We start from the raw sequence: 22,143 nt of genomic DNA, 5'->3' as shown, positions 1-22,143 counted from the left end.
TTTCCTTGTTGTGAAGCAGTGATTGCCAAACTTTGAGGACTAACTATATACAAGTGTGTGTGTGTGTGTGTGTGTGTGTGTGTTGTGTGTACTACTGCAATAATTATAGATGTGCGTTATGAAACACACAAAATACAAATTAAGAAAGACTGAGATTAACTGAACAGAAATAAGAGTTTTTCTTTTTTCCCCTCTCTCATCCCAGTGGATTATCTTGTACTGTGCCTGAGGTGTGTGTATCCACATTCGGAGATTGCTTTAAGTGACGAAATACAGGGAGGCCAGAATATGTTGCTTCAGTGAGCAAAGGCAGTGATAGCACTGAGCGATCAAAGGGAGTTGCGGGAGGGGGACCCAGTTTTTCTTATTCAACTTTCTGTGCTCAGTTCTACTTAAATGGTAAGGGAAAGAAAGCATTCCTGGAAATCTGATAAATAACATGGAATCCATGTTTTATGTTAGGTTATATGAATAACCTCAATCTCTCTATAAGTTCAAAGTGTCTATTAATTATGTCTGTTTGGATGTGAGACAGAGTCACTGTCAGATTCTATCACCTGCTCAGGAGAGTTGCCAACCCTGACTGCAGGCCCATCACTGCCCATGCCACTCTTGGTAGGAGAGGCCACACCCATGCTCACAAACCTAGTCAGGCACCCTCACTGTGCACATGCACATGTACTCCATGCGTCCCCAGTCTCAGGAAAGTTCTGGAACTTTCTTGACAAGTAGCCAAATTGCGTAGTTCCAGGCATCTCATTCATTAAGTCATGATATTGTGGAAAAAGAGCTGAACTGGGTTCTAGGCGCAGCTCAGCTGTGTGACCTTGGACAAGTGCCTTAACTTCTTCCAATGTGAGCTTTCTCATCTGTCCCTAGGGGAACTGGAATTATACTTCCTGCCCCACAGGATTACTATGAAGTTCAAATGAACATACTTATGAAGGTGCTTTGCGAAAAGCAAAATGTGCAAATACAAAGGTATTCAGATTCATGTATTAAGGTCTTTTCAAGGCATAAAGACAAACTTGTCCTAGAAATCTTGGAATTAACTATCCTGCAGAATATTCTCTTAAGGAACCCAGCTCAGAGGGAAATTGGCTCATGGTAGATTTCTCATCTGAACTCAGAGCCCTAGAAGCTTTATAAGTAACCCTAAAGAATAAACCAAGTGGACAATGATGACTTCTAAATATTTAGGTACATTTCCATGCTTCCAGATAATGCCAAGATTTCCAAGAGGTGTAATTTTTTTGTTCATTCATTCATTCCGCAAATATTTACAGAGCGTCTTATCTCTGAGAGAAAGTTAAAAAAGCCCCTCCTTCAAGGGCTCCCATTCCAGTGAGTGAGGAAGTTGTATAAACAATCATTGTAGTACACTGGCAAGAGTCACTGCAAGGTGTGAATTACAAACAGCTTTGGAATATTGGGAGACTTAAATATTGGGGAATCAGGTTAAGTGACTTAGGGAAGAGTAGGAATTCAGGCATTGCTAGCAGGGGTAAAGAATATTACAAGAGAAGGAATAAAGTGAAAGACTAGGGGCTGGGTGGAGGATAGGAAGGGGTAGAGAACAACATGATTTTCTGAGAACTGTGAGGGACTCAGTAAGTCTTGAGTTGATTTCCAGGAAGGAGAGCGGGAGATGATAAGCCTGGAAAGTAAGGAGAGGCCAGCTAGCTCATGGTGGAAGTGGGGTGCTGGCAGGTCTTCTAGGCCAGCAGAACATGGAAAGCCATTTGAAATATTTTAAGTCAGATGAGCAACAATCATTTATCTATACACGTATCAACAAATATTTCTATTTATTGTGCACTTCACATATGTCAGCACTACTGTAGGATACAATGGTAAATGTGACTCCCATGTTCCAACCCTCATAGAATGTATAGCCTAGGGTCAAAGACAGACACCAAAAGATTATTAAACTGTAATGAGTGTTATGATGACCATAGGGTTCTATGCCACCATTTAATGTTGTTTTAGAAAGGTCACTCTGATCAGAGAAGAGGTTGGATCATTCTTCCTATCCTCCTGGAAAAGTGCCAACAGTTCAAGTTCACTCCATTGACCTCAGGGTAAAAACCCAGCTGCTCTCTGAGATACTCAGTCAAGATATCATTGACCTCAGGGTGCCTGGGTGCCTGAATCAGTAGAGCAGTTGAGTGTCCAGCTCCTGATTTCAGCTCAGATCATGATCTCATGATCCCAGGGTCATGGGATCCAGCTCAGCATTGAGCTCTGCACTGAGCATGAAGCCTGTTTAAGATATTCTCTCTCTCCCTCTGCCCTTCTCTCCTTCTCTCTTAAAAAGAGAGAGAGAGAGAGAGAGAGAGAGAGAGAGATTATTGACCTCCAAAATTAAGGCATAGGGAATAGCTAGGTTAAGGTCAACAACTTAATACGATTGTATTTAGAACCCAGAGCCATAAGGTTGGAATCAAAAGTCTTATACTGTGGTCTCAGCTCTGCTCCTGTTTATCCATGTGACTTTGAGCAAATCACACCATTCACTGGGCTTACTAATTTCAAGTAAATAATAGATTTATTCTCAGATTAATGTTCTTTATTAAAAAAAAAAAGATTTCATTTTTAAGTAATTTCTACACCCAACGTAGGGCTTGAACTCACAACCCCCAGATCAAGAGTTGCATGTGCTCCTGACTGAACCAGACAGGCGCCCCCCCAAATTAATGTTCTAAGATTCAATGGCAACCCTGCTAGGGCCTTCTGGGTTAATCTTTGTCAGATATACCTACTCATGGACTGACAATGAAGAGACAATTTCTTGAAGTACTTTTTTTTAATTTAAATTTAATTTTATTTTTATATTTTAATTTAAGTTTTTATTTTGAAGCACTTTCTCCATGTAACTCACCCCCCTCCAACACAGTCCTTCACTTCACACTGTCCTTTTTGTTGGACTGAATCAAATCAAACAGATGGGGCAACAAGGAACAATCCCACTGATGTGTGCATGTTGTCCTTAGACCTCACAGCAGGCTATTAGCTCCCTCCAACTGGATTTTGCCTTTCTCTTTTTTTACTACAAAAGATTATATGAGGCACAGCTCCTCATTAGGCAAGAAGCTAATGCTTTCTCCAGGACCAGAATAGGAAGCTACATGGGATGAGCTTTGATGGGCACCAAAACTTATACCAGCCCGTCTCAATGTCTGAAATTTCCATGACCAAGATTAACAAATCCCTGTGAGATCAGACAAATGACCTGACAGCCTGACAATTGTATCAAGAATGGCAGGGAAGATGGGGGTGGGGTGTCCCAGTATCACATTCTGTCATTCCAGGTGACAAAATGGTAGTGTGCTTGTCAACATGCCTAAAAATGATGCCATTTACGTGATGACATGTAATTCATATGTTGTTCTGCATCTACGAAACTCCTTTTTTCCAAGGTAGGAGAAAAGAACAAAGAACATAAATGGCACCTCCTGTCAAGATTCACCACCACTATGTACACGTCACCTGTGTGTGCCTACCCCAACCTCAGCTGGGTGGCTATCATTCGACATCTTGGTAGTAGTCAGTGATGCCTGAGGGCTCATGATGAAGGCTTCCCCTCCACATGTCCAGTGGCTGATTGATGCAGGCTGTCAGCCAGGACCTTGACAAGGACTGTTGGCCAGAACACTTACACTTGACTTCTCTGTGTGGTCTAGGCTTCCTCACAGCATTGTGTCCGGCTTCTAAGAGCAAATACTCCAAGACACAGAGAAAGAGCCATGTGGAAGCTGTATTGCCTTTTCTAATCTAACCTCTGAAGTCACATGTCATTGCTTCTACCCAATCTAATTGGTTAGAAGCAAGGCCCTTAAGCCAGCCTGTATTCTAGAAAAGGGAAATTTGACTGCCATTTTTTAAAAAAAGAAATATTCTCATTTTTTAAAAATGTACATTTATTTATGAGAGAGACAGTGCAAGCGGGGGGAGGGGCAGAGAGATAGGGGAGAACAGAGGATCTGAAGTGGGCTCTGTGCTGACAGCAGAGAGCCTGATGCAGGGATTGAACTCACAAACCATGAGATCATGACCTGAGCCAAAGTCAGACACTTAACTGACTGAGGATCCAGGTGCCCCTTGATTGCCTTTCTTGATGGAGTGAAAAAAAATTTGTAGACACATTTAAAACCACCACGTAAGTTTTGAACAAAACATGTGGTTGGAACATATTCTTCTTGCTCTGTAAGTATTGCTAAGATAAAATAATTGCTAATGTTTTCGGAGCACTTGCCATGTGCCAGGAACAATGCTAAGCACGCTACATGGTGTGACAGTTAGATGACAAACTATCCCATATTCTACAGGACACGTACTGTTATTTACCCATTTCATCAATCTGGAATCTAAAACTTGAAGACCTTAGATAATTTGTCCATGTTACCCAGGTAGAAAGTGGCAGTCCCAGGACAGGAGCCCAGGCAGGCTTGTCCATTAATAAGCCAAACTGTCAACATTTCCTCAGGCTCTCTTTTGCATGTATGAGTTTCAGGTGCATGAAATAGATTTTTCAAAGTTAATAAGTGGATGTATAACTGTATCCAACCTCACACACAAAATATGCTTGTACAGTTCCTAACAATAAGGAGAAAATATCTTCCTGGTAGCTGTTATTGGAAGGTTTTTGGAGGGAGGAGGTTGGATTTGAAGGAAAGATGCTAGGATAACCCCTTTGTGGGGTAACAGGTGTCTCCCTAGCTAGGTTTCAGGGCAGGAAGGACCTTCTTTTTTTTAATGTTTATTTATTTTTGAGAGAGTGCAAGTGGGGGAGAGACAGAGAGAAGGATGGAGACAGAAGATCCAGAAGTGACTCTGAACTGACAGCAGTGAGACCGATGCGGGGCTCAAACCCACAAACCGTGAGATCATGACCTAAGCCAAAGTCGACGCTCAACCAACTGAGCCACCCAGATGCCCCAGGAGGGAGCTTCTTGAAGGGAGAGGTATTGAGGGTTGTGGAAGAATGGTGAAGAAATAGGCAATTTCCAGATCTTCCAACCCACCCCTTTTTCCATAAGACAATCAGAAGGAGATTTTAGGAGCAGAGACATCTAAAAGAGATTTCTTTCCTGCAGAGGGATTTGTAAGATGCTATGTGCTGTGTAACATGAACTCCCCCCAGGCCTCCAACATTTTTATGTGAAATTACAAAAATTCATGGTGGGTGTGTATAGTTCAATTTATTTACTTATGTTTTTTTTAATTTTTTTTTTAACATTTATTTATTTTTGAGACAGAGACAGAGCATGAACAGGGGAGGGTCAGAGAGAGGGAGACACAGAATCTGAAACAGGCTCCAGGCTCTGAGCTGTCAGCACAGAGCCCGACACGGGGCTCGAACTCACAGCCCTTACGGACCGTGAGATCATGACCTGAGCTGAAGTCGGCCGCCTAACCGACTGAGCCACCCAGGCGCCCCAGTTCAATTTATTTTTATAGCTAGTTTAGAGGGTGAGTTTTGTATCATGAATTGCTCAAAATTAGCCTATGCTAATAAAGCGGGGGGCACTAGCCTCTGGGTTCTTAAATCATGCCCTATAACAAGTAGTTCGTGTCCTTGACAAAGTGATGGAACTCATTAACTAGTTTCAGTCCCACTAGGAGCCTGTTCATCCTTCCCAGTAATTGGCATCAAGCCCAATCTGTTCCAGGAAGAATGAATTTCCTCACTGAGCATATGCTTACTGAGTGTCTATGGCACTTGTCATACCCAGATATGAACAAACCTCAGTAAGACTAAATTCTGGATTGAGGGGCTGTTCACCTTGTTTTGCCTACTTTGGTTACCAGGAATCTACGTGGAAGGTAGGTCTCATTTGGTCCAGATATGTAATAATTCTGCAATGAGTATGAAACCAACTCCAAGTACCCACTGAGACTAACCCAACACTCTGTGGTGAGAATCAAATAAATTTTTTCTTTATGCTTACACCAAAGAGCCTCCAGGATTGTCTTTGGCTCCCTTTCATTAGGGAAGTGGCAATAACTCTTAATCTGTCTAGCTTGAAGGCACAGCTCAGGTCTGATCTAGGCCAACTTTGGGTTTCCTGTGTTGTTCTTGTCCACTGTCGTCTGCTGCCTCTTGCCACAGATTCTTGGTGATAAGCCTCAACATTTACACCAAACATAGCCATTGAACACTTAGGTGTCAATTGTTTTCTTCAAAATGCTTCCGTTTCCTCCATCAAGCTCTGAAAAATGGCCCTGGGATGGTAGGTTCCGTAGCTTCCTATCACTACCACCTACACACTCTGATGGTGGTTGTGCTTTCCCTGTGGAGATGACTACACATTTACAGCACCAAAAGGAGCAAGGGCTTTATGACCCTTCTCATGGGAGGTATTACTTATATTCTGATTGGAGTCATAACTTAAAATGGATCCCTCATTTTGTAGAAATGTGGATACCATGACCCCTCCTATGCAATACCGTTAAGCCTCTCTCTGTCAAGGTTCCCTTAAACAGTACTGTTTAATCATTTTGTAGAATACTGTATCATTTCCCCTAATTGTCTACAACCTCTTTCTATAAAAGGACTTCATTTTTAAATACTTGTGATGTCTTTCTACCTCTCCACCCTGCTGACAATCAGACTTGACTGTGGACTAGTTTTGGCCAGTGAATTGTGAGTAGAAGTGACAGAGCCTGTTCCAAAAAGAAGCCTCAAGAGTCACTGTGTGTTTCTGTCATGTTTCTTGCTGTTTTCTGTATCCACAAATTTATATTTTAGATGAGGAGTATTCTTTCACTCTCAATCCCCCAGAAGATGAGACATGTAGAATGAAGCTGGATGGAGCTCAGCAGAGCTGTAGCTGACCCGCAAGAGCCATGAAATAAAGAGCATGAGCAAGAAATAAACCTTTGTTGGTTTCAGGCACTAGGATTTTGGGGTGTCACTACAGCTTAACCTAGCATAAGCTGACTAAAACACTCATAATGTAAGTTACATGCTTACTGTGAGGAAGCCTTTGTGGAATATGAAGTTGTACAAGATAGTGTCTGCCTTCTAGAAGCTTACAATCTAAGACAAGATTAGATGCCCAAGCATCCGTTAAAGTAGCAGAAGTGGCTAAGCTGATGAGTGAGGCTGGAGGACCATAAGGCTGGTTAGCAGCCTGAAAAGTGAGAGGGGAAAATTTCACAGAGGAGGTGATTGGGAGGTTCAATGATGCAGGCACTTCAAGGAGAAAAAGGGCTGAGCAAGGTCTTCAAGGAATTACTTCTGGGTGAGTGGGTAGAGCAGGCGGTCCGATGCAAAGGGCTAAGGAGGTAGAGAGGATGCAAAGCCATCATAAAAGATTACTCTTTCAACATGTGTGGTGAGAGAAACCATAGTCATGGGGGAAGTCAAAGATTGCATCAGCTTCACAGAGTGATGCCGCAAGCAGAGTTGGGGATTGCTGCCCTTCCTACACACCCTTCTCTTAGAGCCTGCCCCTGCCCAGTGGGCCTTCTGAGGGAGAGGGCATTGGTTAGCTCCATGCTCCCAGCCTCAGATGATTCCACTGAGGTGGGCACCTGATGTGAGGAGGGCTGATCTAAGCTGCCAATGACCTTTCACTTGAATGATTAGGCTCAACAGGATGACTGGGGACAGTCACATTCCTTCTCATAGGAGCCCCAAACTAAGAGGTACAGATGAAGCATGCTCCATGGGAATGGACCCTTGACCTGAAAACCAAAGGAAAATAAAGTGGATATTTTCAGGTCACGTACATATCCAAGTCATGAGGGCCCACAGAGAGTGGCTGGGAAAGAAAGAACAAGAGAACAACAGATACAAGGAGAAAATTGGAGAAGCCATGAGTAAGAGACAATAATGAAGCCATGGTGCTTCATATATGCCAAGCACTGTACTAAGTCCTTTACATTGATAGTACCTCATTTATTTCTCCAAAAATCCCTGGATATGGGTGCTGTGATTATCCTCATTGTACAGACGAGGAACCCAAGACACAAAGAAGTGGTGCCCAAGATGACCCACAATAAAGCCATGATGTAAACTAAGTAGGCTGACTCCTGACTCCCTACTTTTAGCTACCATGCATTACTGCCCTTTGAAAGGGACATGAGAGGCACTTCCTGCAGCCCTTGGGAGTCAACACTTCCTAAGCTCAGGCAGTTTTGTTTTATTGGATATCCTGAGATCATATGAGCCATCCAGAATGGGTTTCAGCTCCCGGCAACCAAAATAACCCAAACCAAACCAGATGGGGAGATTTGGGCTTTCCAAATGAAAGAAAGAGGGGTGTCCATGTAGCAGACCTATAAGGAAGCACAGGGGGATGGGATTAAGGGCAAGGGAGAGACTTTTTCTCTCCCATAGCCAGAACCATATGGCTTAGTTTTACCATCAGGCACCCACAGTGCCATATGGTAGCCAGTTAACTAACCAAACAAGACTGACACATAATTCAGGCTGTACCTTTCTGGTAGCTGTTATGGGAAGGTTTTTGGAGGGAGGAGGTTGGATTTGAGGGAAAGATGCTGGGATAAACCCTTTGTGGGGTAACAGGTGCCTCCGTAGCTAGGTTTCAGGGAAGGAGGGAGCTTCTTTTTTTTTTTTTTTTTTAACGTTTATTTATTTTTGAGAGAGCGCAACACAACACAAGGGGTGAGGTTGGGCTCACATGCTTCCTCCTTTCTGAGTCTTGGTTTCTCTGTCAATAAGATGGGAATGATGATTTTAAAAAAATGGAGAGAATCTGACTTATCAAGACTTTGGGGAGACTAGGAAGGTGCAGATCAGCACAATGGGGCTGCCCCCTGTGGCTGCCAGACCTGACATTTTGGGTCAGGTTTTCCAGAGATAGTCTCTGAGATGGAGGTGTGAGTGCAGGAAGCTTATCAGAGAGTGTGCTCGGTATCAACACCTGTGAGGACTGAGGGCATCTGGCTGAGCAGAGGGAGAAGTCACAGCAATGACAGCAGCCAGTTCCAGGGGGAACTTGAGCTCTTCAGAACTGTCCCCACAGCGATGGGCTGTGCCTTTGTACCCACCTCACCGAGAAGTCTTTGAGCTTGGGATGCTCTGTTAGTGAGGCAGCTCCCTTGAGTCAAGGGCAGTTCCTGGGAAGAGGCTCAGTTCTGAGACTTTCAGAAGCAACACCCCATGTGGATGGGGGAATGTGTGCCTTGGCCCTGAAAGGAAGGATCTGGGTAGCACATCACCACATCGTCTATGCACCAGAACTGAACCCCACTTCTCAGGGGCCAAATAGGGCAGGGGAGCATGGACTTTGGGAAAGGTAGGGGGGGCTGAGAGGAGACAGGAGGTGTTTGCAGAAGGTTGTTCCCTACTGGTATAATCTCACTCTGCCCCTGCCTGGAATCAGGAAAGTAAGTGACCAGGGAAAATGCTACGTGAGTCTGGATGTGTGTGGGAACCATAAAGGGGCAAACTCCTGCTCCAGTCTGAGGCCAAGAAGTCACAGTGAGAAGTCAGAAGCTGGAGAAAATAAGGCAAGGAAATTGCAAGGAGGCCATGCAATTAGAGTCTGAGCCAGGTTTAACCTAAATTTCAAAGGGCAGCCAGGTCCCACGTGGGTCACATCAGACAAGGGCACGTTTCCTAGCGCCCAGCTGAGTTTTGAGGATTTCAGATCTCCATGAGCAAAACAGGAGGAAGCAGCTCTCTGTGGGCCATGGGTTCCCAGCCCATCGTTGGCTGTTGAAAAAGTCAGTGAGAGTTGTACTGGGCCTGAGTCAGGTGACGCTTGACACGATGTGTGAGAGGGTAAGCCTCTGCCCCACGCATTCTTGCTGCCGGATTCAGGGGACTATTACAACTGATCAGATCCCCCAGAATTCATATGCTGAAGCCTTAATGCCCAGGGTGATGGGCACATACGACCTTTAATGAGGTCACAAGGGTGGGGCCCTAATCCAACGGTACTGGTGTCCATATAAGAAGACACCACAGGAGTGCGTGCCCAGACAGAAGGCCACATGAGGACACAGCGAGCACACGGCCATCTGCAAGCCCAGAAGAGAGGCTTCAGGTGACACCAAACCTGCCAGCACCTTGGTCGTGGACTTTCAGCCTCCAGAACTGTGAGAAAATTAATTTCTGTTATTTAAGCCCCCCAGCCTGCAGCTCAGGCAGACTGAGACCAGGAGGTAGCCAGCTAGGCGAGCAGCGGGCTGAGAAGGTTGGTGCCGGAAGCAAAGCCCATCTGTGTGTCCTCCTGTTTCTCCCTCTTCTCTTTCCTGCCTCACACAGTCCAATGCTGGAGGGACTGGTCAGTGGCCAGGGGACACCTGGAAGAGTGGCGTTTAGAGGCTACATGTAGACTCTGGATACACAAAGGTTGAACATGAGAAATCAGGGCCTTCCGGGTTGCTCTGCAAACGGACTTCCAGCCCAGTGTTCCCAGCTGCATACACTTAAGGAGGGAGGGGGAGGGGAAGCAGCCTCCTTCCTTTCTGGCAGCTTGCTTTGCTGGCTGGCTGGTTAGCCATAGCCAATGTCACTGACCTGAATTTGGCTTTCCAAAAAAAATTGTTTCACTATAATTCTTTTGGTTCCACTTTGGAACTTGGATAAAATATATGATCCCATTTACAAAAATATTCCAAATACCCAAATCAAAACTGAAAGCTAGGAAGGCGAGTTAACTTTCTGGGCCTCCTTATCTGAAAAACGAGGCAGTCACACTAGATTTGTGGTTGAAAACATTTTTTTTTCTTTAAACCACAAGAAGCCTGTCTTCAAAAGAAGTCTTGCCAGGAAGCAGAAACAAAGGAGGTACCTGTGAGCTGGGCTGCTCTGATCAAAAGGGGAGAAGTGAGTTCTAGAAACCTGCCCACCAAGGTGGGGCTTTACTAAGCAGGGTCTGAAACCCATTTGCTATCATCGCCTAAGCCAGTTGGTAGAGATGCAGCCGGTGATGGCCTCCTGCCTTCTCCCAACCTGCCTTTGTCCTTAAGAGGAGAACAAGGCCCAACATGTTCACTGAGGCCTCTCCTGGGGAGAAGATGGTAGGTGGGGTGGGCCCGTGTAGAATGGAGTGGGGGAAAGGTGAGAAGGTGTGGGGGTGCTGGAGGGGCCTGGCAGGTTCAGGGGAGGCAGGGAGGACGCACTATAGCGGGGCCCCACTGAGGCTGGCCCAGCCTGGCCTCTATAAGGAGTAAGTTCACCGGCTGATTGGTCCTCACCCTGCTGCCTCCCACAGTGGTCCAGATAAGGGAGAGAGGAAAGAGCAGTACGCATTTAAAGATCAGAAAGTATCTTTGCATCCTCTACCTCCTTTGCTAAACTGGCATCTCCTCCTTCATTCATTCCTGGCATTCTATCTCCTTAACCACACCCCACCTTCCCCACCCTGCAACCAGTGTTCTGGAGTAGTTGGGTGGGGATAGACCCGCCTCCCCCAAAAGTGAGTCAGGCTTCAAAATTATCTAGTTCTCAGGCTTTGCAATCCAAACTCTCATCACTGTAATTCTGGGCATTAAGAAAGTGTTTCCCAAAGTGTGGCTCACAGATCACCCTATCAGCAACACCTGAGGAGCTCATTTGCAAATTTCCTCGAAACACCCCAGAGCCCCAGGGTCATAATCCTTGAGGCGGGGTTCAAAACCTGGGTCTGTAACAAGCTGCCCAGCTCAGTGATGCACTTGACGTCTGAGGAAACTCTCTAGACTCTCTGGTTGTGCTGTGTGTGTGTGTGTGTAGACGTCTCTGCTATTCTGTAGCAGATCTCTTTCCCCTTGGGACCCTCTCTTTGGCAGCCTGAGTGGGATTTGTCTGCACTCTGGGAATGTGCCCATACGGGATGTTGTGCCTCCAGGCTCTCGTTGATATCCAGCTAAAAATGCAACTGTAGATTCACCCAAATTAAGATGAAAATATTTCCACCCTCAGTCGGTTAAGCGTCCGACTTCAGCTCAGGTCACGACCTCACGGTTCGTGGGTTCGAGCCCTGCGTCAGGCTCTGTGCTGACAGCTTGGAGCCTGGAGCCTGCTTCCTATTCTGTGTCTCCCTCTCTCTCTGCTCCTCCCCTGCTCACACACTGTCTCTCTCTCAAAAATAAAGATTAAAAAAAAAATTTTTTTTTAATATTTCCACCCTCATGCATTCCCTTGCCAATCAGCTGCCTCTCTCCATGACCTCTGGATGTCACTACAAGCCAGGTTTCTGTAGCTGCCCATGCTCTCAGAAAAGGGCTGTCCTTCCAGAAACCTCCAGCTGGAATGAAGGGGTATAATAAGCACTGCTCTGAGGGGCCCCGGAGCACCAGGCAGCAGGCCCTGCTTCCCCCAGACCCCAGGGCCCAGGAGTACTCTCACTCTCTGGTTCTGCCTCCCAGAACTGGGGGCTGGGATGGCCAGGGTTGTACTGCCATCCGGGCTTAAGGCAGGGCAGGGCTACCTTCAAATCCCATGGGGATACCCTAACTCAGCACCTCATCAGGCAAAAGAGGAATGAAGAATTATCTCTGCAGGTTTTCATGAAGTCAAAGACTCTCAATCTCCCATCCCCTTCCTAGACCCTAAAGGGAGCAGGAGACAGGGACAAATTACAGACTTTACAGTCCTGCTTTCCACTGGTCCTCTTACCAAGGAGCAGGGTAAGGAAGACACATATCCTTTGAGCACCAGGGCAGGGACTTGGTCTTCAGAGCATCTCACATGTTCATTTAACAAACATTTATTTAGTGCTGATCATTTGAGGCTCTCTCAGTAGTAATACTAATGGCGGAGATCACACGTGGGTTTCTACGGGCCAGGAGCAGGGCTAACACATCACACACATCATCATGCCAGAGTCCAAAATGTCCAAGGAGGCAGGAACTTCTCTTGCTCCAGGGGAATCTGCCCCTTAGATAAGTCCATACAGAGTGGACTGGCAGAGCTGGGAAGGAGCCCTGGTCACAGGACCACACCTGTGGATGGTCCTGTGTCACAGGTAAGGAAATGAGGCTCAGAGGGACAGGAATGGCTGGTTCTTAGTCTTGGTTCAGTCTCGAAACATTGCTAAAAATGCCAACTCCTTAGGGAAACTTCTTCAGCAGGCAGCTGCAATGTGTTTGTTTGTTTGTTTGTTTGTTTGTTGGCATGTGCATACATGTACTATATTATACACTGTACCATGTAACACATTAATAATATCAGTGAAACATACATTGAATTACAAAATTAAAAATACAGACGAGTAGGCATTCTAATATTTCTTATGCACCCTGGCCTAAGCCTTTTAATCACATCAGGTACATGTCTCTGATTCCTTAACTGTTCTGGTGGTTACTGTGAGGATGAAAAGGGAGAAATACTTTGAAATTAAAATGACTAATAAGTGCAAATTAATCTAAATAATAAGCATAATTTATTCCTATAGGATATCTTGATTGAGCCCCTGTGCATGTCAGGACTTGTGCTGGGTACAGTGGGGAGGTCACAGAGAGTCCCAGCAAAAGCTTGTCCACAAAGAGGCAATTGCTAAGGAGACAGGAGATATAAATACCATTGCCTCGAGTGCAGATGGAGCAACCAGGATGGCTAAAACACTAGGTTCTATAAGACTTCTGGGAAAGAGATGCAACCTTCCCCGTACAACCACTAGTAATATGCTTAATCCTTATTCTCCTAAGAGTTCACAATACTTATTAAATACACTGTAACAAGAACACAAGCTATACCGTAAAGGGCTGAAAGTAAGACAATGTGTCAATTGTCATAATCGATAATGTCTGATCAGTTCAGATGGGTGAGTCCATCATGTCTGCATGAGGCAAAGTACTAAACCTGTGGAGGAAACACAAGCCAATCCAGGCAATCCATGTGTCTGTGTGTTGTGACAACATAGTTGGAAATAAACTTAGGAAGGTGGGGTCCAAATGGATTAAACCAATGATGCTGAGCGAAAACGGAGGTGTAAATATGTGGTGAGTCAGTTGGCTAGAATGGTAAATGTGGGGACCAAGGAGGTGCATCAAACACATGTGGGCCCTCTTCCCCTGGAAGTTCCCCTTCATGAAATGTTCCCCAGCCAGAAGCATGTGGTAAGCCGTTATTGTTTTCTTGGCCCTAGAGAGAGTCCAGGGAAAGAGAGAATAAGTGGATGATTCCATGGTCGTACTTGGGAAAGGGCTCCAAGCACACACCTACTAGTGATGGCCTCATTGTCATCTCTGCATCCAGAGGACAAATGGTCAGTAGTGCTATCAAGGAAAAGGGCTGGAGAACGGAGGCAGGAAATCATACCAGCTGGTCTGGAGGAAGTTGTATTAGTTCACTAAGGCTACTGTAACCAAGTACCACAGACTGGGTAGCTTAAACAACAGAAATTTATTTTCTCATTATTATGGAGGCTAGAAGTCCTAGATCAATGGTCAGCAAGGCTCCTTCCTTCTGAGGACTCTCTCCTTGCCTTGCAGATGGCGGTCTCCTCCCTATGTCCTCACACGGTCTTCCCTTGGTACATGTTTGTGTCCTAATCTTTTCTTATAAGGACATCAGTGATACTGGATTAGGACCCAACCTAATGTCCTCGTTTTAACTAGATTACCTCTTCCAAGACCCTATCTCCAAATATAGTCATATTTATGGTACTGGGGTTAGGAGATTAACATACGTATTTTGGAAGAAGACATAATTCAGCCTATAACAGAAGTGTTTTTTTAACTTTGTTAAAATGAAGCATTGAGAGAAAAAAAGAACTAACTAGCTCACTGTGTGAAATGTCATAAAGGCTTCACTGAGACCTGGTGTGAATGACAAAAAGACTGGCCCAACTTAGCCAGTTTGGGCCAGGACCTCAGGAGTGACCAGCTTCTGCCAAAAGTCTTCTCTACAGCCAGATGATGCTATAAACTGAATATCTGTGTTCCCCTCAAATTTGCATGTTGAAATCCTAACCCTCAATGTGATGGCATTAGGAAGTATGGCATCTGGGAGGTGATTAGTTATGAGGGTAGAGCCCTTGCGAACGTGATAACTGTTTTTATAAGAAGAGATTCAGGAGTTTGCTCTTTCTCTCTGTTCTCCAGCATGTGAGGATATGAGAAGAAAGCCATCTGCAAACCAGGAAGAGGGCTCTCATCAGAACAGAAGCTGCCAGGACCTTGATCTTGGACTTACAGCTTCCAGAACTGTGTGAAGTAAGTTTTGTTATTTAAACCACCCCATCTATGGTAATTTGTTACAGCAGCCTGAGCTAAGACAGATGGCGAGGATTCTAGGAGTGTGATGCCTCAACCACACATGTGAAAAGGAAGAATGTCCTTGATCACAGTTTTGGTCCTATTGCCCACTGGGGTGGAGATGCCTTGCATGCAGCCACTGTGTGGGCCCCACAAGGTCTGACCTCGAGGCAGAACTTCCAGGGGGCAGACCGTGATGTTTGCTCTTCTTCCCCAGGAACACGTCCCTAGATTCTTGTTGACCCACTGGCCTCGAGGCAAGTCCCCTTCTTTGGGATGTGGTGCCTCTGGGACGCTGTGTAGTCCAGTTTTGAGATCTCTGTCACTGCGGTGGCCTGAATCTCTGAGAGTCATGGAGAGGAAGCTCTTGCTGATAAGGCAGCGGGGGTTTCCTGGGTGCTGACGCCAGGAGCCATTTGTAATGCTGGTGGAAGCTCTGCACGGCTCTAATCTGGTTTATGCAAACCCAGTCATTTTGCAGCCCACAAGGAAGGCTAGGAGGAGGGATTTGCTTTGATCTATTATCAAAGAAGATTTTGCATTTACGTGGGAATGGCTAATACTAAAAATATTGCTGTTTGGGAGAAACAGCCAATCTATGTCCTAAATTCAGATATTTGAAATGATACTATAGCATCTTGGAACACCCAGCATTAAACAAACAAATGTGAAACTCCCTGTTTCATTCTTCAGATAAAGACCAAATGAAGAGAAGTACAAAGCATCCAAGCACTTGTGAAAGTTTCCCTCTTCTTCTCTAGTATTGGCATCTTCCATGACCTTGTGTTCCAATCTGGCCATAGCTGTTGAAAAGCAGAGGAATGCTTTCCCTAAAGGAAAAGCCTGGCATAAGGCTCTACACATGAGGGCTGGGGGGTTGGAACCATTGTTTCAGAAAGAACATTCTGCTGTAGCCCAAGGAAATGGGATTGGAGTCAGGAGACTGGGTCTGAATGCAAGTGCTGCCTCTCACCAGCTGTAAGAGATTAGTTTGAGCAGGTTCTTAACCTCCGAAGCATCTCCTGGACTTCTCCTTTATAGGATGGGAACAACCGTATTTGACCTTACTGCACCTCCTACCCCGCCCCCCCCCAATCCTCCTCGAGTTATGGGGCTTTTGTGAGAATCAAATGGAACAGTGTAGGTGAAGGTACTTGTAATGATAAAGCATCATACACCTTGCAGGAGACAATTTTGGGTTTTGTCACCCAACATCTTTTCCTCTCCTTCTAGTATCAGCATAATATAAACTAAATTTAACCCAGACTATAACCCATAACATAAATTTCCTCTGGACAACCAATCTGATCCAACTATTAATCCTTGGGCTACAGGTGTACTTGACCCTGGATAGTCCCAGAAGCTGGGGGTGTGGCTCCTTGCATAGGAAAGCCTTGCACCCTCCCACTCTCCTCCTTTCAAACCATCCTCCAGTGTGTTATCCATATTGTAGCAGTTATACAGCTAAAAACCACCTTTCTATACTTTTCTACAGGCAATGATAGGAATGCAAATTATTACCCAAAATTTTCCATTCAAACTGTATTTGGAAGAGATAATTTCTCTGTGACGTTCACATTTTCTTTTCTATTTTATTTAAAAACAATTTTTTAAACATTTATTTATTTTTGAGACAGAGAGAGACAGAGTATGAATGGGGGGAGGGCCAGAGAGAGGGGGAGACACAGAATCCGAAGCAAGCTCCAGGCTCTGAGCTGTCAGCACAGAGCCCGACGCGGGACTTGAACTCACGGAGTGCGAGATCATGACCTGAGCCGAAGTCGGCCACTTAACCAACTGAGCCACCCAGGCGTCCCATGATGTTCACATTTTCTGTAGGCATGCATGCTTATGGACACTTTCCATGAAGCAGTGGTTCCACATCTGGTCAATTGTGTCTTGGGTTTCAGAAGCAGTTTGGAGGCAATGTCACAAATCCTGGTACCAGGCCTGAATAAAGCTGGCAAGTTCCTTTCCTTGCTGATCCACAGTGAAAACGTGATGGTCAGAGTAGATGAAGTGAAGTCCATAATTAAATTCCCAGTTGAAGATGGTGTGGCATCTGGCAGTGGCTATCGGCCATGTGAAGATGACAGAGGATGAGCTTGGGCACAACATCCACTTAGCTGTCAATTTCCTGGTACCATTGCTCAAGAAGAATTGGCAGAACATCCAGGCTTTATACATCAAGAGCACCACGGGCAAGTCCCAGAGCCTGTACTAAGGCACAACTTAATAAACCCTAGTGCTACCATTAAAAAAATCTATCTATCTATCTATCTATCTATCTATCATCTATCTATCTCACTCCTTCAGACCATCCACCAATTTTGTAAGAACTCAGTACTGGAATGAAATCCCTCTCTGCTTTAAATATCTAGAGTGGCTTCTGTATTCTGAGTGAATTCTGTCTGGTACAGAAGAGATAGATACTTGAGACCCCGTGTGAACCAAGGAGAGACATATCACAGAATTTCATTCCAAAAGTTGATAAATAGAGGCTAACTTTCCAATGGAGTTGGAGGTTATGAGGCCAGAGCAGCTGGCAGCCATCTTGCCTTCACAAAAGAGCTTGTGTGAGAAAAGTACCAATTAGGGGGCCAAGCCAAGAGATAAGAGAAGCCTGATCTTGACACCATTTAGGTAATTGAATCAAGTAATATTTTGTGCCAAACCTTTCCCTGGACTTTCCAGTTATATGAGCCAATACATTCCTCCTTCTCTCTGAGACAGCTGGAGTTGAGCTAGTCTATCATTTGACCAAAACGTAACTTATTTGGCATAATGATGACCACAGGAGAGAAATAACAGAGCAGCAGTGGTCAGATTGCTATAGATCACATATTCTCAATCAGTGGTCTGCATCCTACAAGTGAACAGGTCTGGGCCTGGGCCTTCTAGGTCACATGAGGGACACGTGAACAATTGGAAAATTCTCCCAGGTGAGCTGGTTCCCACGTGTACCCCTGGTGAACATGGCTACTATGGATCAACTCACAAGGAAGGGAGAACAAAACAGTGGCCATTTCTTGAGAATACTGGAATGTTTGAATCTTAGTTTCAAGCATTATTTTTTTTACTTAATTTTTATTTTCTCCTTTTAGGGTTAAAAAAACAGTATTATAACCACCAGATGAGAATACTATCAACTGAAATATTTCAGCCCAGCTTGTGTAAGCTGAAGCAGCTGGGCCATTTTTTAAAAAATTATAATAAATAAGTGAATACATAATCAATCCCTCGAGTGCCAGCTCTCTATTCTGTTCGCTCCCAGAGCTGTGATTTTTCATCTTTATTCTGTGCCCCCAGAAAGAAAAGCAACATAGGGAAAAATGTTGACAGACTGTTCTCTGTGACATCAACCAACAGAAAAAGCTAAATTGTTGATGCTCATTCCAGAAGGCATTTCTACTGTGGCTTTTGGTGGGTGCAGATTTAGAATAACCCTTCCTTTTCTGGATTAAATATTAACTATTTAATACAAAAAGCCACCTGAGAAGAAAACCCAAATGTTTCGATGTCTGCAATGTGTGTCTGCAATGTGTGCAAAACACAACAGCGGCAGAAATAGGCCTATGGAGTGTAGTTAACAAGCACAGAACTAAATATTGATCAAGCATTTCTCAAGTGCCCGGCCAGGTCTCCTGCAGCCAAAGATGAGCCCAACATGCTCCATTGGTTCAAGAAATTTACTGTCTACAGAGGAACAGACTTGGTGAAAAAACATAATCACTTGATGGAGGATTTCATCTTTGGAATCAAACAAAACTTATTCAAAGACACATCTGAAGCATAAGCTGAGTGATCAAACCAGCTGACTCTGAGGTCTGACTCTTAGGATGGCTCTGAAGTCAGTTCCCAAAGATGATTACTGCAAATATCACGAGCATCCTAGAATGTGTGCATTAACTCCAAAAGTACCACTTTGAAGGGGCAAATTCATTTCACATATAAGTTCCACTTTGTGGGGGTTTTTTTGTGGGTTTTTTTTTTTTTTTTGGTTTTTGTTTTTAGGAACATATACAGGCAAAAGAAATCCCATGATTAAATGCTTGACAGAATTCTTCCCTAAACAGAATTTCTTCAAGATGTCCCTGGATTCGAATACTTATTAGGCCACATAAGCATTAACATTCAGTTATACTGGCCCATTGCCTGTGCCTTGGCATCCCCTGTAAGGCTCCCGCTGGGTATTGCTGGAGACTTGTCTATGTGAAAGAACAATCTCTGCTCTCAGGCCCTTCTGCCTGGCCCCTCACTGCTGACCGCTGCCCCCAAAGCCACTCATGGCCATTTTGGCCAGGATATCTGGAAGCAGTGCCTTCCTCCTTGAGCTCCTGGACACCCTGCAGACATAGGGAGATAGACCTTTATCCCAATCCTGCCTTGTATTTTGTCCTCAGGACCCGAGTCTTGGAAGCTCCCACTGCAAGCAGGTCACTGACCTGCCTGTAGCTTCTTTCCAATCCCAGCCCCTCTACTACAAAGCAGGAGTCCTAGACAGCACACCATCCAGCTCCACTCCCTCCCCACCAGGGTCTGAACTGAAGTCCACATCACCTCCTCTCTTTCTGCACACTGACCCCTGAGGAGCTGGCTACCAGCCTGTGGCTCTGCCAGACAACACATTCCCATTAGGTTCAGCTACTTCTAAAATAAAGATCAGGCAAAAGTCTGAAGAAGTGAGATTTCCTCCTAACACTTCTCTTGATTTCTGACAGAGCTGACTTGAGGTCAAAGCTTACAGTGAGTTAACAGAATGGGTTCTGGGCAGGAGGCTGCCACTCTCCATTGAAAGGGTGGGGACGGTGTCTGCAATTGACTGTACAATTGAGACACCTCACAGACTCCAGGGGGCAGGGACGTCCAACAACTCACAAGGCCAAGGAAAAGAAAGGTGTCACAGATACTGTTCACAGGGGTTTCTTTTAGGGAGTTACAGTGTGGGGAATGCTCACATTCTGCTTTGTAATGGCTGTAATGTTTTCATGCTTTTTAAAAAGTCTCTATTTTAAACGGTTATGGGGAGAATGAAACAAGTTTCAGATGTGCGTGGTCAGTGCATTCTCCTTCTCCCAGTGACCTCCCAGAACTGTACATTTTATTTGCATAGCTGAAGAATACATTATTTTTATATTAAACAAGCAGGACTATATTACAGATTAAGATACATAAATTCACATGACCTTTTTTTAAAAAGATTTTATTTTTAAGTGATCTCTACACCCAATGTGGGGCTTGAACTCACAACCCCGAGATCAAGAGTCTCATCCTCTACCAGCTGAGCCAGCCAGGTACCCCTAATTCACATGAATTTTTAAAATAGAACAAGGGACTTAAAGGAATTTTCATCTCTGGTGCTCCGAGGCACACATTCACTCTTGTTAGGGACACTAGAGCAGAAAAGTTTGAGAAGTGGACCCTGGGGAGGCCCCAAATCTCCCTCACTGAGGACTGATGGAGTCAGCTCATGTGTTGGAAAAAACACTCTGAAGGAAGCATGGTGAGTCAGAAGGGAATGGAAGTTAGGTTCTTGAGCTCAACCCCTGGGTAATAATTATACAAGTTGCCTCTTGAATCTAGAGCGTACTGTGTATTAGGGCATCCACATACATTTCAAGACCCATGTTTTCATAGGACACTGAGCCTCAAGAAGTGAAGAGCTAGCTCTCAGTTGCATGGCCTGAATTCAAGCCTAGGCCTACTGAATATCATCACCCCTGCACCTTTTGAAAATTGTCCCCATGCTTCCCATCTTCTGGCCTTCTCCATCTCCATCCAATATGGCAGGCTTTCAGAGTCCCTGAGGCCAGGCCCACTTATAGGAAGCCATGATGCCTTAGCCAGCTGACTGGGTCTGGGAACCTGCCACTGGGCTCCCTTGACTTTCAACTAAACCCATTCCCTGAACAGAATGGTCTCAGCCATTCCACATCTAACTCCAGGATAAAGTGACTCCATGATTTTCCCAGAGGAATTCTTGGCGATGAATTTCTAGTGGTTGTGGCTGGCTGTGAAGAAAAGAGGGTGTCTACCGGCACAGAGTGAAGATGAGGCTTACGTAATCCTGAAAAGGGAAGCCCAACAGCCTAGTGTGGAGGAAGAAGAGTGCACTCTCCCCACCCCATCACATCTCCTTTCAGGAAGTTGAACTACTTGAGTGTCCAAGGGAAAGGAACCAGCAGTTCCCACCCATGGCACCTCCCGACATCCCCACCCCCTGGACACCATACCTGTGGCTTCTCTTGCTAGACCTCTGCCTGTAGTCCAGGAGAGAGCATTGACCTGGGGACTTGAAAGCCTTCTGCTTATTGCCGAAGCAGCAGGGGAGGACAAGGACACTCTCCTCCCTGGTGTGTGCTGTCACTGAACAGGAAATGGCTCCGGCTTTTCTTCCTCTCAGCCTTTGCTTTCTGTTTCAAGTCTGTAGTCTGTATCTCTGAGTCACACAAAACACTTTAGAGCAAACAATAAGAAACAAGTGTGCTTGGAAGGGGAATGTCTTGAATTCTAATGAGCCATTTGCTCTGTAAGGCAACAACATTGTTTTTCGGTTCCAAATTGGACTCTGATCTGTCTACATCTGTTTCTTTCCATACTCTGTCCTCTAGAGCAGGAACTTGGTAGGTGTGAAGCTCCATGAATGCAAGAGGCTGAACAGGGTTTGGAGGAATCATTGGGGCCACACTTTTGGGAGGCTTCAACTGTGATTGCACCTGCTAGGTAACCAACCAATATTTACTTACACTGTGTCCACAGTGTCGGTTATGTGCCAGATGATGGAGTATAAAGCAATGTGGACAAAATCTCTACTCTTTGAGCTTAAAATCTAATGGGGAAGAGAGATGTTAAGCAAAATTTCCAATGACATTGAATGTTATGAAAGAGAAAGGCAAGATACTGTGGGTGCAAGTAAAGAGTATGTAGCTTGGCTGGGGGTAAGAGGTCTTCTCCCCAAGAAAGTGACATTTAAGGTAAGAC

At 45.0% G+C, this 22,143-nt stretch overlaps 1 long non-coding RNA gene across 1 annotated transcript; it reads left to right on the top strand.

Moving 5' to 3' along the window:
- The first annotated feature begins 5,454 nt into the window (after nt 1-5,454).
- Nucleotides 5,455-21,943, top strand: LOC131503713 (uncharacterized). Its single transcript, XR_009257540.1, has 3 exons — nt 5,455-11,001; nt 15,010-15,120; nt 17,073-21,943. It is a non-coding gene; the product is annotated as an uncharacterized LOC131503713 (long non-coding RNA).
- Nucleotides 21,944-22,143: the final 200 nt, after the last annotated feature.

The sequence above is a fragment of the Neofelis nebulosa genome, chromosome 2 (genome assembly GCF_028018385.1).
Source record: "Neofelis nebulosa isolate mNeoNeb1 chromosome 2, mNeoNeb1.pri, whole genome shotgun sequence".
NCBI lineage: Eukaryota > Metazoa > Chordata > Mammalia > Carnivora > Felidae > Neofelis > Neofelis nebulosa.
This window is presented reverse-complemented; position numbering and strand designations above follow the sequence as displayed.